The sequence below is a fragment of the Cebus imitator genome, unplaced genomic scaffold (assembly GCF_001604975.1).
Source record: "Cebus imitator isolate Cc_AM_T3 unplaced genomic scaffold, Cebus_imitator-1.0 Scaffold298, whole genome shotgun sequence".
NCBI lineage: Eukaryota > Metazoa > Chordata > Mammalia > Primates > Cebidae > Cebus > Cebus imitator.
The window spans coordinates 966,883-989,859 of record NW_016107613.1 but is presented as its reverse complement, the minus strand read 5'-3'; the positions used below and the strand labels follow the sequence as shown (position 1 = coordinate 989,859).

General features: G+C 34.9%; 1 long non-coding RNA gene across 1 annotated transcript in view; it reads left to right on the top strand.

The window, feature by feature from the left end:
• Positions 1–15,225, top strand: part of LOC119467514 — a 233,114-nt gene extending 217,889 nt beyond the window's left edge. The window contains exons 2-3 of the long non-coding RNA XR_005196053.1: positions 10,503–10,697; positions 14,151–15,225. This is a non-coding gene — a long non-coding RNA (uncharacterized LOC119467514). The remainder of the gene's footprint in view (positions 1–10,502; positions 10,698–14,150) is intronic.
• The last annotated feature ends 7,752 nt before the right edge of the window (positions 15,226–22,977 follow it).

The window sequence follows — 22,977 nt, the reverse complement described above, 5'->3', positions numbered from 1 at the left end:
AAAAAAAAAAAAAAAAAAAAAAAAGACGTAGAGGTGCCATGAGGAATACTGCTGAAATTGAGTTCAGTAAAATGATTGTCTCAAAATGCAGGCAGTGCATTGAAGAGAAAAGGATGGAAATAGCATAAGGGTGGTGGGCTGAGACAAGGCAGCACAAAACAGATGAAATATATAAGAAAAAGAAAGTAGATGAGAGAATTAGGGAGACGTGTCAAAAAAGAATATTGATTTATGGGTATAAATAAAAGTCACTTTTATAAAGGGACTTAGAAAGGTTAAAATAAAAGAATGAGAAGACATAATCCAACAAATAAGAAAGCATAAGTATAATGTAAAAGCAAATACAGAAAATCCAAAGTTAAATGCATTCTATGTGAAAAAGCAAGTTGTCATATACTGATGCTATACCAGATGACAAAGCATCAAAATATCTAGAGTAAAAGCTGTTAAGAACATAACAAGACATTGATGGGAAGAGAGGAGTAATGGAAGATTTAAAAACGTGTTGTTGTCACATGGGTAACTGATTTGTTTTTAAAGATGATAATCAACACAGGCAAAAGAGCAACATTTTCTTAATGCCGGTGCAAGATGCAATAACCTGTATGTACAATAATAAATACACTGCCGCATGGGTGACATAACAGCAAGCCTTAAGGAGCCATTTTATCTCCATTTACTTTGCCCAGAGCAAGTCTCTCTTGAATGACTCCAAAGAAGCTAGTTGTAACACTGTTTTTAATGGTAAGACTTTTAAACAGCATAAATGCCCATCAATAGGATAATAGATACATAAAATTTTGAATATTCATAGGACGGACACTTTATTTCAGATAAAATGGATGAATTCATTTTATATTGGTCAGAGTGGATAGATATTAAAAGCATAGTGAGTAAATAATGAAAAGGCAGAAGTATAAATCATGTATAATACTGATTTATGATAACTTTTGAAAGCAATTATACATGTTATGGATATTTATATAAATGTTAAAATATAAAAATAAATGGATTTAAAAAGGACACATCAAACTCATGATAATGTTCATCTTGATGAAAGGAAAATGAACTGCAGGGCTAATTAAAGGGGACTTTAATTTTAGTTTTAAAATATGTGTGTGAGTTTGCATACACACGTGTGAGTGTGCATACGTGTAAATGCATTTTTGACAAAAGCAGTTATTAATACAAAAAGAGAAGGGTATGCATGTTTTGGGTGTTTGTTATAATTTATTCTCTATATTTTATATTTTTAATTAAAATAACTTTCCAGATCTCCAGAAATTTCAAAACATATCATCACAAGCCTATAAGAGGCAGGATGTATAATGGTTAAAAGCGAGTGCTGTGTTACTGGCTGCTATGATGCTTTGCAGTAAAACCTGTACTCAGAGGAAAGTGTCAGTCTGAAATGCTTTTATTACAAACAAAAAAAGTGAAAAATAGTTTTGGATTCAGCCTAGAAGAGTCACTTTCTAGTGATTAATTCTTTAGCAGTAAAATTAACTACCTTGAGAAAAAACAACAACAACTGGTATCTCTCCAGTTGAATTGTGGCAATCAATTGTGCTTTGTTTTTTACTTAAGTTTTACTAAATTTATTTATCAGTTTTAATACTTTTTTGGTGGCATTATTAATATTTTCTCTATATAAGATCATATCATCTGCAAGTAGAGACATTTTCACTTCCTCCTTTTCTAACCAGATTCCTTTTATTTTTTTTTTTCTCTTGCCTAATTGCTTTGGCTAGGACTTCAACTACTATGATGAATAAAAGTGGTAAGAATGGGCATCCTTGTTTTGTCCCTGATCCTAGAGGAAATATTATCAGTTTTTCACCATTGAGATGATGTTAGCTATGGTTTTGTCATGTATGGTTGTCATTGTGTTGAGGTACATTCCCTATATTCCTAATCTACTGAATTTTGTCAAATGCTTTCTTTCTGCACTTATCGAAATGGTGTTATGATTTTTATTTTTCATTTTGTTAATGTGGTATGTGATATCTATTGATTTGCAAATGTTTGACTATCCTTGCCTACCAGAGGCAAATCCCACTTGATCATGGTGAATAATCTTTTTAATGCATTCTTGAATTCAGTTTGCTAATATTTTGTTGAAACCTGTCTTTTTCAGGCTTTGGTACTAGGGTAACAACAGCATCATAAAAATAGTTTGTAAGTATTTCCTCTACTTTGATTATTTTGGAAGAGTTTGAGGATTTTTCTTTTTTTTTTTAATGTTTGGTGGGTTTTCACCCAAGAAGCCAATTGGTTCTAGGCTTTTCTTTGATGGGAGACTTTTTATTACTAATTAAATCTCCTTACTTATCACTGGTGTGTTCAGTTTTCTCTTTCTTCATGATTCTGTCTTGGTAGGTATTATTTGTCTAGGAATTTATCCATTTCTTCTAGGTTATACAGTTTGTTGGTGTGTAATTGTGCATAGTAGTTTCTTATCCTTTGTATTTCAGTGGTATAAATGTCATAATGTCTCCTCCCTCATTCATTTCTGATCTGATTTGAGTAGTCTCTCTCTTTTCCTAGTTAATCTAGCTAAAATGTTGTCAATTATGTTTATTTTTCATTTTATATAATCAACTCTTAGTTTTATTAATGTTTCTGTTGCTTTTTTAGTCTCTTATTTATTTTTGCTCCGAACTTCGTTATTTTCTTCCCTATGCTAATTTTTGCTTATTTTCTTCTTCTCTTTCAAGTTCCTTGTATAAATTCATTCATGAGTTTAAGTTTAATAGTAGGGGCACACATGGACTGAAAGTGAAGGGATGCAAAAAGATATTCCATGGAAATAAAAAATGAAAGAGAGCAGAAATATCTAGCCAGAAAAAAGTAAACTTTAAGTAAAAAACTATAAAAAGATAGAAAGAAGTTCATTACACAATGTTAAAGGTTTTAGTTCATCAAGAAGACATAATTGTAAATATATATGCACTCAACATTGGAGCATTTAAATACATAAAACAATTAATGACCTATAGGTAGAGATAGACTACAATATTAAAATAATAGGAGTCCCCAATACTTCACTTTCAACAATGGTCAGATAATCTAGACCAAAAAAAATTAATAAAGAAATACTGAACATGAATTGCACTTTAGAACAATTGGGCCTAACAGATATATACAGAACATTCCATACAATAGCAGCAGAATACAATTCTTCTATAATGCACATGAATCATTCTCTGGGCTTTGAACAATTATGTTAAGTCACAAATCTTAAAAAATTTAAAAGGATTGAAGTTATACATATGTTTAAAATATATTTTCAGATTACAATGGGATAGAACTAGAAATCAATAACAGGATAAATCAGGGAAAATACAAAAATATGTGGAAATTAAGATACATGCTTGTAAACAACCAATGAGTCACAGGAGAAATCAAAAAGGAAATTAAGCAAATACTTTGAGACAATCAAAAATAGAAATACAACATACCCAAAACTTAAGAGATTCAGCAAAAGCAGTCATTAAGAGGGAAATTTATAGTGATGAATTTCCAAACAAGCTAGAAAAAGGAAAATCACAAACAATCTAGAAAAGGAACTCAAGGAACTAGGAAAAAGAAGACCTAGCAGATTGAGTTTTAAGAGCAGAGAACTAAGCAATGACATGTTCTAACAGGGGAAGCCGCCTCTTTGCAAGTAGTCTTAGTGTACACTGAAAATTGTATACCGGGGTAAAAATTTTATGCCTGCTTCCTTGTTTTGTCTATATTTTACTCTGGCATTTGATGCCCCATCCCAGTTTTTTCCCTAATGCTACTTCTCACTGAGTACAAAAAGTGTCCTGCCTCATTAGAGGAATGTTCCTTCATTTCAGCACAATGTTTTAACAGGACTTCAGGCCAATGTGTTAGAGAGAAATTAGGTTGGGCAAAATTCCAGCTGCTTGCAAATTTTGTTTTAGGTATTCCTGTACTTGGATTCTCAACCTTGGCAGAACCATCACAAGTACTATTGATTTGGAAAAACTACTCTTGGTTAGCTGGTCCTATCTCTCTCTCACTGCTTATCCTTGGACTCAGCCTCCATATATGGTACTGGTTAGGGTAAGTGACTTTAATATTTTTTGGAAACATCGCACTGCTTTCTCTACAACAAGTGAACTATGACATAACATATAGCTTTTTCTTCAGTTCTATACCATTTACCCTTGATATGGCAAAGATTCCCTCAAATGTATGGGGTAAGCATGTGCCCTAGTTTCAGGGCACAGGACTTTCTACACCCAATTTTTTTGTGTTTCTTCTTATATCCTTTGTTGGGTACGGGGGCGTGACAATAAGATGGCAGAAGGCAGTGAATACGACTTTTTCTGTCACATTGTTCCTGAAAGTGTCTCTCTAATTGTTTTGAATTGGATATGCTGTCTCTGAAGAGTGAATGATAGCAGTCCTAAGTATTTGTATTGGAAACTGTTTACTGGAAATGGGAATTGCAGTGATGTAGCAGATGAGACCAACTCAATCTTGACACATAGAGATGGATTTTTTGGAAATAGATTATATTATGAAATAATAATTAAATCACTGTTGTATGCATGTTTTCCAATCCATGAAATAACCATGAAATATGTCTTCTTCCAGGAAGTCATCATGAAATCAGCATAAATTTTCCATCAAAAATGGGCCACTGTTGAGATTAGAGCTAGGATTGCTAGAGGCATTATATCTGTGCTGCTCTAATTAAATGTTTCTTGTCAGAAGAAGAAGCTTTTATTACTTTTTTAGAACTAATTTCATGACTGTCTGGCTTAGGCATAAGAGGTTTGCTGGAGATGAAATGAGAAATATGGTCCTTAGGGTTTTGTTGCACTTTTAGGTGGATTCTTGTAACTATAAGTAAAAAGACCTTTAATAAACCTTAATTTATAGGACAAAGCCTGCCTTATGTACTTATAATCCAATATGACTTTTCTGTTTTTACTTCCCCCACACAATCTGTCTCATCCAACATGGGCTTCCTTTAACTTTCCCACATTTGAAACCTACTACGCCAATGGTAGTTATGCTTGCAGTCCTCATAGTATGCCATAACAGACATTTAACGTTAAGAAAGGCAGATAATCAGTGGCCTAATCATGCTAAGCAATCCACATGTCAATCCATTCCATCATCTTTAAATTCTGTCAAATCTACTTTAAGCCAAAACTACATTAGTGCCCAGTGTTAGAGACTATCCAGAAGCTGTTTACATTTAAGTTGTTAAAAGCTATATAAATTAAGTTTTCTTAGAAAAAATAATCCTGGGAAATAGGTGATGGTACCTGTACATATTAATAAAAGTCCCCAGTAATTTCAATTTGCTTAAAGAATATACTTATTCAACATTTAGGGAGGAATATTTATTTATGGGAGAAAATATTTACCTTGTACTGTGATATAAAAATAAATTTATTTTAAAAATTTATGTAGAGCATTATAAATCAATTTTTATGCATTTCTATATATGAATTGATAAAATCTGGGCAAATAATATACCAAGAAGTTAACAGTGCTTTTCTCTGGGAGATGGAACTATGGGCAATTTTTATATCTTTCTTCTTTCTGTTTATTTTTATTTCCAAATTTTTCTTTTCTATAATAAACATGTATTACCTGTGTCTCAAATGTAAAAGAAAGAGAAAATTACATATAATATATATATGTTAAAGCATTTCTAATTTAACTGTACTTGCTGCTAGCAATTTCACATCATTTGGCTTGGCTCACTGAGCTTCTCAAGTGATACCAGGCTGTTTATATTAGAGAGTACTACAAATTGGATAACCAAAAATCTCCTAGAGAGAGCTCATAAAATGACATGGTTGGATGGAAACCTGAACAGATGGGCTAACTCTACCATGTGCTATATTAACCCTGCTGTTTTCAGACTTGTGGCCAATAACACATTGAAAAAGTACAATTCTAAAAATAAGTTGTTAAAATCAAAGATGTTTAAGCAGTTTAATCTACAAGTTGGGACATGGTGGACAGGCACTTGTTGAAATGTTTCATTCTTATTAAGATCATTTATTTATGACTATGAAAATACTTGAGTTTCAGAGGAATTCTGAAAAGATGAACTGTAATGGGGGCTGAGGGAACAGCAGCCCAGCATGTTTCCAAGTAGCTTGACTGCCGTCAGTATATTGCATTGAAACTAGTGTAAGTGGTGTCTCATTATGTATATGATTATGATAAACAAAGGGAGAGTGGAGTTGTAATTGACTAAATAAAAAGAATAGGACCAGATCCTGATCTTGTGTCTGTTCCAATCACTAGTTGGAAATCAGTGCCTAAAACACACACATAATTCTGTGAAAAAAATAATGTTGGTATATTATTTGCCCAGTTCTGCTATCTGTAGAGAAATCAGAGCTTAGTTCTGAGTTATTTATCTGAATTATGTATATTAAAAAATTTAAAACATTCACTGTTAGAATTTAAATAAAATTGTAAATAAGAATAAAAATTTACAGCTTTTGGAAAGATTATTTTAAAATAGCTGGTTAGTAGCCATTTAATGTCAACAAAGATCTAAGAGGTCTTTTAATAATACAGTAACAACAGAAGAAAGGCAGGTAATTCCATTTTGAGCAGAAAGGGGGTATAAACACTATTGTCAGAAAGCCGAGTTTCTTTTCACAAGTCTGTCATTAACTAGGCTTGTGACCTTGAAAAAATATCACTTATATTCTGGGAGACTCAGTATCCTCTTATTTTTAAAAATGGATCTAAATGGATGATATCTTAGGGCTTTCTTAATGTAATGATTCTGTAATGATTATAAATTTTAGAAATAGTTATTTGAAATTAAAATTGTCTAGGAGGAGCTTGTCCCATAAAAAATGAAACTCTCAGAATATGATATTCTTAAGCCAGTTTCTTAAAGGCATTTTGCAAATTTATTATCCATTGAGATAGCGTAGAATGAGTTGGAAGAGTGTAGCATGGAGAGTCACTTGGCTGAAGTGTAATTTAAAAAATCACTTTTCTATCTGTTACATTTTCCATTTAGTCATGGGCTGAAGGTCCTATGTGGGCCACATGTCCCAAACTGTTATTAGTGACCCAACTCTGTATAACTAACTCACCTGCTTTTTCTGCCAAAATTAAATCTACCTACAAATAATGAAACTGACATTGTTGTTGGTAAATATCAATGAATATTTTCTGTAATTAATTTAAATAATAATAAAACTCTTCCTTTAACTTGGAATCAAAGGCATAACATAAAACAATGCCAGAAACTAACTTGGATTTCTTAGAGGAACTGAGTTGCAAACCAGTCATTACCAGACAGTTTTGGGGAACTTAAAAAATAATCTAAATTTCTAGTCTATGATTCTGAAGAATTTCAAGATTGCTACTTCATGACTATAGGATTTATTTGGTTACTGGAAAATGAATTGACTTGCCTAAAGTAATTCTACAGGTTGATGAAAGCAACAAAATATATAGTATTTCTCACATTCAATTCTTCTTATATAAATATTAGCTATTAATAACAAACCAGTGCCATTTCATGAATGCTTACTCTGAAGAAAGGGAAAGAAGGTAAAAATAAGGATAAGAAGTACAATAAAATAAAATATATTTATTTGTTTGGAAAGATAATTAAAATCATGGTTATTTATTGATATAAAAACAGAGATGGTTTCAATGAGTTTATACAAGGACAGTTCACTGAAGGCCAGAGAAAGAAGAATCAGTGATATGATAAAGAAGAAAATTCTGTTTTTTACTTTGTGCTTAACTATGATAAAGAATGTCATCAACTTAGTTAGAATAGATGGCAGATAGTCAAAAAATGAAAAATTCTACCTGGAGAATGTTGGGATTGTTAGTGAGACATGAATGTGAAACTTGCAGATCACAAAAGAGGGACTTTGCTGGAAGATATTTCTAGCAGATAAGTGACCAATCTCCTTTCCAGGAAACAGTAGACCAGGTGCTAGTAACAGAGAAAAATTATGAGAAAATTTTCCTAAGTTATATATTATTGAAAGAATGAAAGATGTAAAATCAAGAAAGATCTATTACTGGGCACTCTGCAACGAAAAGAGATAAGATAATAACAATGAGAAAATTATAAAACACTGGGAGACAAATTAACTCTTGAATGTAGAATAGGCTAATAGAGTCTACTAATTAAAATTAGCACAATTGACAGTATGAAGAATACAATTATGAGGGGACATCCTAAACTTTGTAGAAGCTAGCACTTAAATCTGCAATTATCCTATTCAGGTGATGACTCCAAATCACATTTTTCCCCACTCTCTGTTCAAATGATAGTTTCAAGTAAAAATTCTGAGTATGATAAATCTCTAAATGTGTCTTTAGTTCAAGGAATTTGTCCAACTGTTACTTGCTTCAGTGTAACTCTAAGCCTGAGACTGAGACTAACTTTGACCTTTAGGAATTATTGGTATATAGTTTTACTCTCACATATTTGAAATATTTCTAAAATTTCTAAAATCACCTCTGTCCAACCACCTCTTTTCTGCTTCCTGAATATTAAGTACTATTTCCTGATCACTTTGTGTGTGTTAAGTAGTTTGCATACAGCTGTCAAATCACACAATCACACAATAGTTAACTGTAAATTATTTATTTTATTTACAAATTAAATACTTTAAAAGAGGGGCTAAATGACTGTTCTGAGTCATGCAGAAATGCAGAGACTCAAACCTAGTCAACTTCATATTAAAGCATGTGTTCTGTTCACCTCATTCTGCTTCATTGTCATAGCCAAAATGTGTGAAGGTTTGACAACAAATATTAGGTAACTCCCCATCTTCTAACTGGGTCCACAAAGAAGACTAATGCATGAGGGAAAGCGAAAAAAAAAAAAAAAAACATCAAATTTCTACTTTTAAAAGTTTTAGCAGTATTGTCCTAGAGGAGACCTATGGCAAGTTGGTAAAGTGGTACAAATTTATTTTAGGTTTTTACTTTTCCTCTTAGGGTCTTATTTCTTCCTTCCAATCCTCTGTCTTAGTTACCCCAAGGACTGCTGTCTCCAGCAGCTATTAAGCTGGTACATACCTGAGAGTTTGGATGTTATGTTGTTAATAGCTCAATATGTTTTACTTTACAAAATTCCTGAAGTCCTAAATCATTCAAAACGCTACAAGGTTTTGGCTTCTGGGGAAGGAATATTTTCAGACAGAGGGGTCTTTTCAGAGCTTCTTCAATCATAATATTGAGGCCACCAGGCAGGCAAATCCAACGTTGACTCAGATTTTAGGCTGTACACAAGGCATCTTTTTTTCACCCTTGAAAGCCCTTTCAGACTTTGTGAGTGTGTGTTTTTTTCCCCAGAGAAAATTCTCTCTGTGACTTTAAAAAATGAATTGCTGTGTGCCTATGTCCTTTTTAAAGGTATTTTCAGTTGACATACTGACCCAGGAGAAGAGGTAGAAGCTTTTAACTTCGACATCAATGAAATCAGGAAAACAAAAGGTTTTTCAAGCAAGACAATTTCTATGTAGGTCCCTTAACAATTAAAGAATGGTCAAAAAAAGCCAATTTTAAAATGGAAGTTACTTTCTCTCTATCTGTAACCCATGAAACTCCCATCTTCAAACTTCTTGTAAACAGTCAAGTTTATATAAAGATACAGCAACAAAATCAGATTTTAAAAATTATTAAAACCTACATCTATAATATCTGTTTTTATTATCAGTGCTGCTTTCCTTCTGAATGGTTGGATTAGCTACAGATCTTTGTTTGGAATAAATATGGATAGGATGGAGGCAGATTCTTTACTTAAAAAATATTTAGTCTTCATGTTTTACTTGTAAAAGTTCCTGGTTTTTCCTATGTACATTTTCATGCTCCATTATCTTGCCAAGACTCTATAGGAACACATTCTAGCCTTAAATTCTAAACAAATAACGTCAATGGCAAATTACTAAGGAAAAATATATTTATTATTCTGTATCTTTTCAGTCTCCCTGAATCCTGCACCTGTGAGAGGAATTTTGGACAGAAGCATTGGAGCCATTTGGGGATTCCCTCAGATCTAATATTTTGTTGGCTGTGAATTGTACCCCATTATGTGCTACACTGCACTTTATTTCCCACATTTGGCACTTTTAGTGATATTTTCTCCAAACAGACACAGGGAGCCATGCTTGGTATTCTTTAAAGGGAACAAATAGATGAGCTAATTGTTTTAAATGCCCCCAATGAGATAAGTGGCAGGATGCTGGAATTGATCATCTAATTACCTATTTGCTATCACAGAGAAGAGGAAAATCCATCCATAATTAATGTTTAGAGAATGCAAAAGTTGTCATCTTAAATGAAGGTAAAATATAATAATCACATTGAGGACTTATTACAGAAAAATACGAATTATTTGCTAGATGTTGGGAATTGGCTGCTTTTTTTTTTCTTAATTGTGTGTTGGCACCTGTGATATGTATGGTATTACTGAGGTATTTGTCTGGAATTTAGTTCTGATTTATAAGCATTTTCATTTACAGAACTTTGGATGCCATTCCACTTGATGTCAAGAGAAGAATACCTAAAGAGTCCTCAGTCCAGGGCCAGCCACTTACCTATTAAGCATGCAACTCACTTGCCTGAAAAGGGCAATGGCAAAGCAGTCTCATGGACTAAGCGAGCTATGATGTTAGTTATAAGGAAAGTATGGCAATATCCTATGGGATATGTACAAGGTGAGTATCTTCTGGGATAAGCCCAAGGCTGTAGGATAACAGACCTTTATTTCTAGTGCATATGTGTTTATTTTATGAATAAGAATATTTTGATTAATTCAGAGAAAAGAGAAAAGTAATCCCATACTAGAAAAAAATTTAGAAGCAAATGTGTACATAAATGGTTTGTTCATTTTCTCACATTGTGTCAATTATCTTGACAAATCTATGGATCAATTAGTTGATGTGCCTGAGTAAACATTAAATAAGAAGATTATTACTTTATTGGTAATATTGGTAGTATACACTGCCCTTTTAGCATAGTGAGATCTCAGTGTCTTCTCTGTCTTTCAACTCATCACTACTGAAGTGAAATTACTTTTCCTTGGGCTCACCTTAGCTCACCTACAGAATGATTTGGGTATGGTCTAGAGAGAAAGTGACCAAGGAGAAAGCTTAGAATATTTAAATCTGATGCATAGGCTTTCATACACAGGCAAAGTTGACATTGCATCTTGACATGGACCAGTGTAACCTACAAACAGTAAGGGACTATGTAATATGTCATTGATGACTAACTACTTTTGAGAGTTAAAGAGGTACAAATTTATTAATTCACCAGGATAGAGGCAGCCCCAGGCAAACTGGAATATATTATTATACTATCCAGGAGAGTACATTAGCATTTGAAGCAGTAATGAAGTATTTATTAGTCTGGTCCTGTTTTCTTGCATATAAATTCTTATGATGGACTGGGAACCTTGTGGAGGCTTGATGTGGTTAAACAGGGTTTGAATTTTAGAGATTGTGTGTTCTGGTCAACTGTGTTTCTCACCACACTTTGAGAAAGGGCCAACTTTTGATATACGTGGCAAACCAAGACTTGAAAACACACACATGGGAGTGAAAAAGAATGGGGAAAGTAGGCCTTAGGTATTGGGACAAGCCTCTAGTGGTTATATTCCAACTGCAGGTGCAACTGTAGCACTGCTAAACCAGGACCTACTTAGAGTCAGCAGGATATGATATTAACAAAGATAAGTTTCGTTTCCATTGTCAAAGCCAGCTCACTCAGCACTTTATCTTTCTTTCATGACAAAATCTTTTTTTTTTTTTTTTGAGGCGGAGTTTTGCTCTCGTTACCCAGGCTGGAGTGCAATGGCGCAGTCTCGGCTCACCGCAACCTCCGCCTCCTGGGTTCAGGCAATTCTCCTGCCTCAGCTTCCTGAGTAACCGGGATTACAGGCACGCGCCACCATGCCCAGCTAATTTTTGTATTTTTAGTAGAGACAGGGTTTCACCGTGTTGACCAGGATGGTCTTGATCTCTTGACCTCGTGATCCACCCGCCTCGGCCTCCCAAAGTGCTGGGATTACAGGCTTGACATGACAAAATCTTAAAAGATGTCAAAGCCTTCAAAATCTTAAAAGACGTCAAAGCCCCCAAACTGTGTTTATGACTGTGGAAGATAAAATCTGATATTAGTGGAAATTTGGATTTATTATGAGAGCCAGGACAGGTATACCCAGAACCTCAAATTGAAAATGAGGCTACAGGCCTAGTTGAAAAGATATATAAATTAAAAAACAAAACTAATTTCTAAAAGTACACAAAGCTACCACTAAAGGGGAAAAAATTGTTTCCAGCCCCACTCACAGTTATAGTTCCCAGCCCCACAAATACTTGTTTCTCTTGGTGACAGAAATGCAAAAAGCACCTAAAAGGATGTAAGATACCATTTATCTGCCATCCCATCCAGTTTGACCCATTATGTTTTTATCATTTTTATCTGGAAGAATAATGTTTGGTAATATTTAGGCCAGATCACACTCCAACAGCCTTCTCCTATAATAGAATTATTAGTGTAATCAATAGAGTCCTACTGAAGACCCTTTATATGCAAACTACTTGGGGAAGCAAAAAAGAAAACCGCGGAGTGCTGTATGCAAGGGACTTCCAGTCTTCTGAATTGCCATTAGCTGCACTCCAGAGGCTGACAAGGACTTGAGAAAGAAGCGGAAGCTATTGGATGTCCTGTTAGTAACTGTAATAATCATCTTTGCGAGACAAAAAATAATTGTGGAAATAATGTGTATTCTGCCAAGTTCAAAGATGTTAATATACAATTATGTAATGGCATAAACGATTCTACAGAATTTGATAGAGCCAGAATGGGACATGCTTAAAATATATTAAGAAAAAAACAAGTGAAATTAAAGTACTGAAATAAGTTAGCTCTAATCTTAGTGGAGATTTCAAACATCAGTGATTAAATGGAAATTGAGGTAAACCCCTGGGACTGCATGGGAGCTTGGTGGTGAAAGCAACTACATAAAAAGCTGAGGTGTCTACTCTAGAGCTTAGGGAAAATGGTCTTTGAGGATCTGCAGGCTTTGAGTGTTGCGAAGGTTACACCAGATTACTCAATATTACTAAGGTTACTCAGATTACTCAAAATTAGTGGGTACATTCTTTTTTCACCTTGGGATCATTATAACTAAGAGCATAAATAGTAAAGGTAACCAGAAAAATCTTAGTATTAATATTTTCTCTTAACTGCAGGTATAATTAGTATGTATTCGAGTGATTAAAATGTAATGATTATGAAAATTTTGGTATATTAGACTATCCACCAGACTTACTTTGTGAAACCAATTTGAAATATATGCTTAAGTAGTGGACTTAGACTGGTGATTTTAAATTGAAAGCCATGGGGCACTTTTTGCTAATCATGTTGAAATGCTAAGAGGAATAAAATCATTATACTTGTAAGTACAATTGGTGAAATTTATAAGAATTAATTACTGAAAAAAGATTTTGTTAGGCAGACAAAGTACCTTAAAAAGGGTTGATTACATGTCTAAATCTAATTTAAAATATTTAAAGAAACATATTTAACTTTAAAAGCTCTCTTAAAGAACCTTTTAAAATTTAGTAGATTTATAAAAGGAATAAGATTTTTAAGATATACATTAAGGAAAAACTAAGTTTTAAAAATGTGTAAGAGGCAAACATTATTTTTCTTTTCTATGCCTTAAAATTACCCTCAATGATACAAGAAAATTTATGTCAGCAGCAAAGAGAATAACAAACACCTGGAAAAAATTTTTTTAAAGACAAAATGATACATTAGATATCCCAATGCATAGTTGATAGCAAAATAAATTATGCAGACAGCAAAACTGTGGGTTTAAGGGAAAGGACAGCTCACTGTAGTGTGAATTGTTCTGGTAAAGTTCAATTAAAATGTATTAAATTACCCTCAGCTTCATCCTCATGAATGGAGTTGCATAGACCTTTACAATTTGCATTATGTGGTGATGATAAAGGCACAGGGGTAACTTATCAACAGTGATTTGTTTAAAAGTGAGAAGCTTTCTCGTGTGAAAGTTTCTGAAAATATTATCCTTTCTTTAATGTGAAGATGTCAGTATGCTTTATTGATTTATGCTTTTGTATTCATTGTTCTTTTAGTGTGGAAATGTGCACCTTTGACTGAACCATGTTTCTTGCTCCATATTGAAAAATGACCTCATTCCTTTGTAAGTATTAGTCACATTTTAATGGGGACATATTCAACGTTTGTGCGGGAACTCCCGAATCTTCTGAAAGCATTAGCATCACACATGGGTGAATTTCAATTACCGATGGTGCCACCAATTCAGTGTTCTTCCTATATTATGGTCACAGATGAAGGTGAATTTTTAGATGGTCAGTGACTACAGGCTTTGAAGCAACTGACGTCACTTGCTTTTCATTTGTAACCTTTCTGCTCGTAATTGTAGTTCCTGCTGGTAAGCAAGATGTGTAAACACGTAAACATACTAGGCTTTGAAAATGCAAGCTCTTTTGCTCTGCATTAATATGATCATTTCTCTAAGTTAATGCATCATCATTACTTCCCACTTGGCACATGGGAAAATGTAGCACAAGCAGAAATAGGGTTTGAAGTTAAATCTCAAAAAAGAAAAAAAAAAGATTTTGCTCTTATAGAAAATAAAAGAAGTAAGGGCTATAAACAAAACAAAAAAACGCTTGAGTTGTATTTGAAAAGTGGCTGCTAGGCAGGCAGAATTTCCTGAGCTCTTGGACTGAAGATGGTCATACACTATGAGATGTTTTGCTTTTTCCATTCAGGCAGAAGGTGGTTGAAAGAAGATACTTTTAAATGTCATTCCAAGTATGCCAGGGGTGCAGACCAAGAAAAGCCTTTAGAATCCATTAGGTTTCTTTTAAGATTCCCTACAGACACTTTACCTATCTGAAAATTATTTTCTCCACTGTCACCAGGAGATAATAATATCTATTTTGCACCATTGTTGTATAGAGCAGTGATCACAGTGCTGATGTAGAGCAGGAACTCAGTAAAAAGAAAGGGTTTTGAATGTTAATAAAGAAAGTTAAAACCTGCTCAAACAAGTAAGAAGTGACAAACTCTTCCATGAGATTTATTTTCCTCATCTCTAAATACAGTAACAGGACCTTATTCTTTGGGTTAAATAAGGTAGTGAGGATTAAATCAAAGCACATGAAAATGCCTTGCACAGAGCCTGGGTCATTGTAAGTGTTATGTGAAACTTTTTTCTCCTTTCCTTCAGTTATAGATTTGGGTAATAAATGCTGTCCTCGTGTATTAGTGCTTGTGTTTTAGATTTTTTGATTTAGAAACATTTTGATAATACCTTAAATATAACAAAATATTTTCAAAAGAAGTAGGTGTGTAATGATTGGTTTCCATTTTATGGCAAATTAGTGATCAAGTGGCTTGGAAATTTAGGATATGACTATTCTATGGAAGAAACAATCGCACTGATAAAACAGAAGAACAAAGAAATTGAGAGAAAATACAAGCTACTATCAATTAGGAGTTCAGTCTTGAGCAATGTGAGCTGGAGGACAAATGTATTGGCTATCAACTTCTTTTTTTTTTTTTTTTTTGAGACGGAGTTTCACTGTTGTTACCCAGGCTGGAGTGCAATGGCGCGATCTCGGCTCACCGCAACTTCCGCCTCCCGGGTTCAGGCAATTCTCCTGCCCCAGCCTCCTGTGTCGCTGGGATTACAGGCACGCGCCACCATGCCCAGCTAATTTTTTGTAGTTTTAGTAGAGACGGGGTTTCACCATGTTGACCAGGATGGTCTCGATCTCTTGACCTCGTGATCCACCCGCCTCGGCCTCCCACAGTGCTGGGATTACAGGCTTGAGCCACCGCGCCCGGCCAGGTATCAACTTCTTAAAAGGCATTAGAATAACCTGTTGATCAGCAAAGCTAAGTTTATTAACGTTTAGGGTAGTAAGGGAGAGCACCTCCTTGGCAGACTTGGTGGTATCTGATTGGGAGTGTTTTATAAAATTTATTGGTTCTTTTGATGGCAGGCCACATCACAATAACACTCAGATAGATGAAAAGCAGAACTTTTTGTTACTTATGTAGCAGGAGTGGCCTCAAGAAACAGCTCTGGAACACTGAATGGGGAAGGGATGGGTTTATTACGGCCGGGAACTGGGCAATGAGTTGTCCAAACCCAACTCGTCTAACAAAGAAATATTCTGCCTTTATATAGGCTTACACTCTAGACATTGCATGTGGAAGAATCTTAGGTTTACAGCCTTAGAAATCAGGAGTGAAAGGATTTTGGATTTACAGCTTTAGGAATCACATGTGAAAAGGTTTCTGGGTTTACAGCTTTACAAATCACATATGAAAGGGTTTTGGGTTTACAGTTTTAGAAATCACCTATTAAAGGGTTTCTGGTTTTACAGCTTCAGAAATCACATATGAAAAGGCTCTGGTCTCTGGATGGAGGAGTAGGGTGGGGGTGGGGGTTTGATCTTGTTTTAAGTAAAAACAGTGTCTTCCAGAGAGTTTCCCCAATACCAAGGGTGTTATTTACAGGAAGGTGATTCAGGAGGCACCAGTTGGCCTGCGTTTTCTTCTATTGAAATGTATTGTGAATGTCAAGGGGGAGGTGATCCCAGATGCCTGGGTCTCCTTCCTCACTTACAGCTCAAAAGAAAGATCACTGCCAGGCAGGGTTACTCAGTGGGTAGTGTCCCAGGTCGGGGTAATAGCAAGCTAGAGGTGTTAGATGCAGTTTAAGTATGACAACCAGGATACGATTAGCTAGGTTTTGTAGGCTCCCTGTGGATTGGCTAATTTGAATAATTTCCTGAGTTCCAGGGCATAAGAACTGTCCCTAGTTGTCTGATACCTGGCCCTCGGGTGATTAACGCAGGTGCATAGTGGCCAGGTGAATGAAGTATGAAACCTCAATAAGGAAGTGATTGGTATGTGGATTTAAACAGTTGCTCAAGAAAGGGGAACTGTCTGAACTTAAGCTAGGGATTGAAAACTGAGTCAAGACAGCCTTTTAAAATAAAACAACAACAAGAACACGAAAAGCTTTATTACAGAAAGATGTCAGGGGAAAAATTATATTAGGTAGTGAGGTCTGGGCTCATGTGGTTTAAGATGGGTTTTTTTATAGCAGGGACTGGGTGAGACTGGGCAAAGTTCATAACTTAATAGTTTAATATTGGGGGAACACAGAGAGTTAAGACTCTGGAAACAGATCTTGATAAATTGTTACTTGGCAAGCCAGCTTCTTGCCTAGGTGAACAATCTATAAACTTTAGACAAGGGTTGTTTCCTTGAATGAGCAAACCCTTTACCTGGACACAATGGTCTTTAGGAATTTCCTGAAACAGTGAAGTTATTCCTTAGACTCCTTTTTTTCTCAGGCTATAATTTTTTTGGAATAAAAAGGAAAATTATCTTGACACAAGTGTTCCCAGCCATTAGTCCTGAAGTTCAGCATCACGGATTCAGATGATCTTATTTCTCAGAGAAAAGAATAAGACTTCTACACCTAAAATAATAGCAAACCCACAAAATAGCAATATATATGCTCATGAATATATAGGAAAATAGATCAGAACATTTTAAATATTTACACACATGTTAACGTGTGTATTCGTGACATTCTATAATACAGAAGTTAAAACTAGAGGGTTTAAAGGAAAAGTACATTAGGCAATGTATTGCAGTTGAAAGAGCATTGAAATGAGAGAAAAGCAGCAGATTTCTAGCCTTAACTTGCCACTAAGATGATGTTTCTACTTGGGCAAGTCACTGATAGAATTTAGGTCAGGAACTGTACCACTTTTGTTTTTCGTTTTTGTTTTCTTTGTGACTATAGTTCAGTGCTTAGTATAATATTAATGATCAGCTAATATTTGTTGAATCTAAGAATTTATAAATTTGATAGAGAAATGTTCATGGAAGACATACATATGAAGCTGGGCAATAAATTGGAGTGGAACTAGGAAGAAAGAACAGCATTTCAAAAAACAAAAAAAAAGGTGGAGAATGTGAGTGGGTAAAAAAGAGATGACACATTTATAGGACAATGAAACATTAACGCTTCCCAAATCTATGAGGAATTAATAGTAGAGCTGGTAAGTTGAGGAAGGTCACAAGACATGGAAAACCTAAAAAATCAGGAATTTATATTTGACAGGTATGATAGAGAAAGTTCTTTAGTTTTCTCCATGAAGGATTCCTAATGACTGCTGGAGGTAGTCAGATTTTGTGGTCCCAGGAGAAAACCTGAAAGGATAATGGTTAGCCCAAAATTTCCACAAAGTTTACTATTTTATATTAAAATTGTATGTCATATTTGCATTGTACCTTATGATATATGTGTACTAGTTTTGTTCCAAGAATACTAAACTTCCACAAATCCTTGCATTAAAGTATCACTCTATAAATCTACACTATCTTTATTGGGCACATTATTGTCCCTACCCTGGCTTCCTTATCCCAGTTATGCCAACTTCTGTTTAAGAACCATTTGAAAAACTTAGTAAAAGATGATATAAGGGAAGCAAACAAGGCTTAAAATTACCAGTCTACAAATATCTCTTTGCTGATAGGTATGTGCAAAGAAGAACATTTTTTTTAGGCAGGGCAATCAGAAGATGTCTGGTGATTCAATTGGGACAGTGAAGGGGTTGGCAAACTATAGCTCACGGGCCAAATTCTGTCAGTTTTGTAAGTAAAGTTTTGGAAACAGCCATGTGAACTCATTTACATATTGTCTACAATTGTTTTAAATACTACAATATAGAGTTGAGTGTTGCAACAGAGACCAAATAGCCTCCAGAGATACAAATATTCTTTCAGGCCCATACAGAATGTAAGTCTTCTGGCTCCTGGTTTAGTTTAAAGTGATGCCAATGGGGTCAAAAAGGAAAGCAATCCATGTGAAAAAAATTGGAAAGAAGAAGTTGCTATTTAACCCCCAAAAACAAACACCTGCTTTTGGATTTATAGGATACAGGATTTGAAAGAAGTAAAATACTTACACTTTATCTACTTCAAAGGCAACTTGAAGTTTTCAAGCCTGGGTAACTCAGAAAATTACGGTGTCCTTGGCAGGCACGGGGTGATAGAAAGAAAAGCCAGTTTAGGGGCGCTTAATCTTTTACATGTTGATTCTGAGGTGACAGATTAACTCCAAAAAATGTCTAGCGACATTCTGCACCTATTGGAATGTAACTTGAATGCAAGATGATGACAGAGGATATAGATTCAGAAGTCATCAACAGAAGATATAACCAGAGTCATTTTCACTAGCAGAAGAACAGTCAATGCACTTAATGATGAAAGAAAAAAAGGCAAAGAAGTGGTTCATGAGATCCATGCATTGAACATGGTAACAAGAGACTAAATGCCTGTTTATACCCAGAACAGCCACCTATCTGCCATCTAGTTTATCTGGTTGTCCTTTGATTCTCCATCAATTAAGTATACAAATAAATTGTCCAATCCTTATGAACTGTGTTGAGAAAACAGAATAAAGGATTTAAAATATGTTTGTAGCTCCAAAAAAGAAAAAAAGAAAAAAGAAAGAAACACTATAGGCAAATTCTAGGGATTATAATTATTATCCAGAAAAGTCAGCTATGCCTCAGATATTATAATACTAGGGGTCTAATTATGCTTTCTGTGAGTACAGTGAGCTGTATAATATATGATTCTAACTATAACTTGATCCCAGCATTAAGAATGTGATTCTACAACATTTCCTTAGGGGAAAAGGAGTGGAGTGAATATTAGAAGGGTTTATAGCTTGTTAGACTTTGTCAGACTTTAATTCAGTTATACAGTTAAGATATCTGTTTTAATACATGATAAGTGAGCTGAAGATTATCTAATATTTCAGGGAGTATATAAATGAACTGTTTATATAATCTTTAACTCAGAATTGGTAAGATCATCAGGGACTGAATAACACCCATTCCTCCCAGCAACCCTCATCTTTCTTTGTTGTGCTATGATGAAGGAATAACCACACCCATATCCTCCTGTTCTGGCCAATGACTTGCTTCCATTCAAATTACACAGATTTCATATGCAGATTCATAAAAGTGGAGAATGGGAAAGTCAGAGTCAAGTTGGAAGACCTACACTTAATACTTTCACTCATTTCGTCATTAATTATGCTATTCAAGACCAATTGAGATAAAGAATAAAAAACTATCAGCTATTTTTCTGAGGGAATAGATAAGCAAACATGAATCCTTTCTCTCTATATAGTTGGTTGACATTAATCAACTTGCAGAGTCTTGAAGACCAATATATGTACTTTAAGATATTCTTACGGTGAGCCTTTGGTCACTGGCATTTTTATATGTTATAATAAAGAGAGGTAGAGTATGGATGTAGGAAAAAGAAAACCGATGCCGCTTAGAAAGCCCATTAAGAAAATAAGCTTTATTATTAATCTGCCAAGATTGATTCTGAGGTGAAATGATGCCATTAGCACTGTCTTGAATTATCAATATTTACCCTGATTCTTCTAGCCATTCAGAAAGAAAATAGAGTAACAGAAAATAAAACACCAACCTCAAATATAACTAAATGCTGTAGCCATGCCTGTGTGGTTTTGCTGAAAGTCACCAGAAAATGTACTTTAAGAAAGAGAAAGAGAATAGAGGAGGCATCTGTCTTCTCTAGATATCATGAGGTTTAAAACTCTTCCACCAGCCATGGGCAGAAAAGACATTAGGCAGTGTATCCACAACTACATTCAGCTGTGGATAAAAGTAACCTAAAATAGTGACTTAAACAAATTAGAATTTTATCTTTCCACGAAGCGAGAAGTTCGAAGAAGTTAGCTATGCTGGCCTGCTGTGTGACTCCATAATGTCATTAGGACACAGAGCTCTGCTTCCCTTCAGCCACTGAATATATAGCTACTGTGTCATGGTCATAAAACTGCCACCCTCTTCTCCTCTTGCTCTTCTCCCCCGTGGCTAGCTCCATAAGCATGTTTCAGAAAGGAGAAAGGGAAAAAAGGTGTGGAAATGGCCATGTCAGCTCAGTCAGACCCCCTTTTTAAATGCTTTCCCATTGTTTACATCTCATTGAATAGAACTATGACAGTGTTGTGAGACAACCACTAGCTGCCAAGGGAAGTTGAGAAATTGTTTTAGTCAAGGCACATGGCCACCCTGAATAAAATAAGGATTCTATATAAAGAAAAGCAGAGGGAATAGATATCATGTGGCAGCTAACTATCTGTCAAAAGTGCAAATTTCGTGTCTAATACTACTCAAGATGACACTGCTTTGTTCAGATGCTGTAAATCTGGTTTTGATACTTCTAGGTGTGGTCTATAGGTAAAGAACCTGGCATTTTGTGAGTTTATACACAGGATTGTTTTCTCTTGTAGAATTCATATAAAATGGCAGTGTATAGAGTTCCGAGGTAGAGGAAGAAAGAAAGAATAAAAAGAGAGAAATGACTTCAGAATCACTCTTGTTCAGCTAATACTACAATCATTCTTTCCCCTGACCCATTTTTTTTTTTTTTTTTTTGAGATGGAGTTTTGCTCTTATTGCCCAGGCTGAAGTGCAATGGCACCATCTGTGCTTACCACAACCTCCGCCTCCTGAGCTCAAGCGATTCTCCTGCCTCAGCCTCCTGAGTACCAGGGATTACAGGCATTCACTGCCACGCCTAGCTAATTTTGTGTTTTTAGTAGAGACAGGGTTTCTCCACGTTGGTCAGGCTGGTCTGGAACTCTCGACCTCAGGTGATCCACCCATCTTGGCCTTCCAAAGTGCTGGGATTACAGGCATGAACCACCATGCCCAGCCTTCCCTGACTCATACTTTTTACCTTTCTTCATTGGAAAAATCTGAGTCAAAACTAGAATAAAGAGAAAGTGGATAGATATCTGTTCCCATCTTAAATGTGGAACATTCCAGAGAATCTCAAGTCTTTCTTTCATTGTAAAGCAAATTTATACTATAATATACTTCCACTTTCAGGCACTATCAAAGATTCTGGAGTTAAATGAAGTTGCTGCTTTTGTAAGGACAGAGTAATTCTGATTACTTTTCTTAAATAAATTTATTTATTAGAACAGTTTTAAATTCACATAATTATTACAAAAATAGTACAGAGAGTTCCCATGTATTCATACCCAAGTTCCCCTATTATTAGTATCTTGCATTAGTGTGGTATATTTGTTACAATTAATGGGGCATTAATCGGCTCCTCTTGGCTCTGGTAGTTTATTAGACTTTCCTTGTTTTTGATGACCTTGACAATTTTGAGGGGTACTGGTAAGGTATTTTGCAAATGTCCCTTACTGAACTTTATTACATGTTGCCTCACTGAATTTTGGTGATGAAGACCACAAAGGGGAGGCCCTATTTTATCACAACATATTTGTGAGTATTGATCTTGACCAACGAGCTGAGATAGTACTTGTCAGCTTTCTCCACCGTAAAGTTACGTTTTTCTCCACTTTTCTATCTCATACTCTTTGAAAAGAAGGCACTGTGTGTGGCCTACACTTATGAGTGGAGATTTATGCTCAGTCTCAATAAATTTAAAAAAATCAAAATCATACCAAATGTACAATCAGTCCACAGTGGAATACAAATACAAATGAATGCCAAGAAAATCTCTCAAAACCACATAACTACACGAAAATTAAACAATTTGCTCCTGAATGATTTTTAAGCAACCAGCAAAATTAAGGCAGAAATAAAAACATTCTTATAAATAAATAAAGACAGAGATACAACATACCAAAATCTCTGGAATACAGCAAAAGCGATGGCGAGAGGAAAGTCTTTAGTGCCAAAGGCCTACCTCAAATGCTAGAAAGATCTCAACTTAATGATTTGGAATCACACCTAGAAGAACTAGAAAAAAAAAAAAAAAAAAAGCAAAAAACTAGCAGAAGAAAAGAAATAACTAAAATTATAGCAGAACCGAATA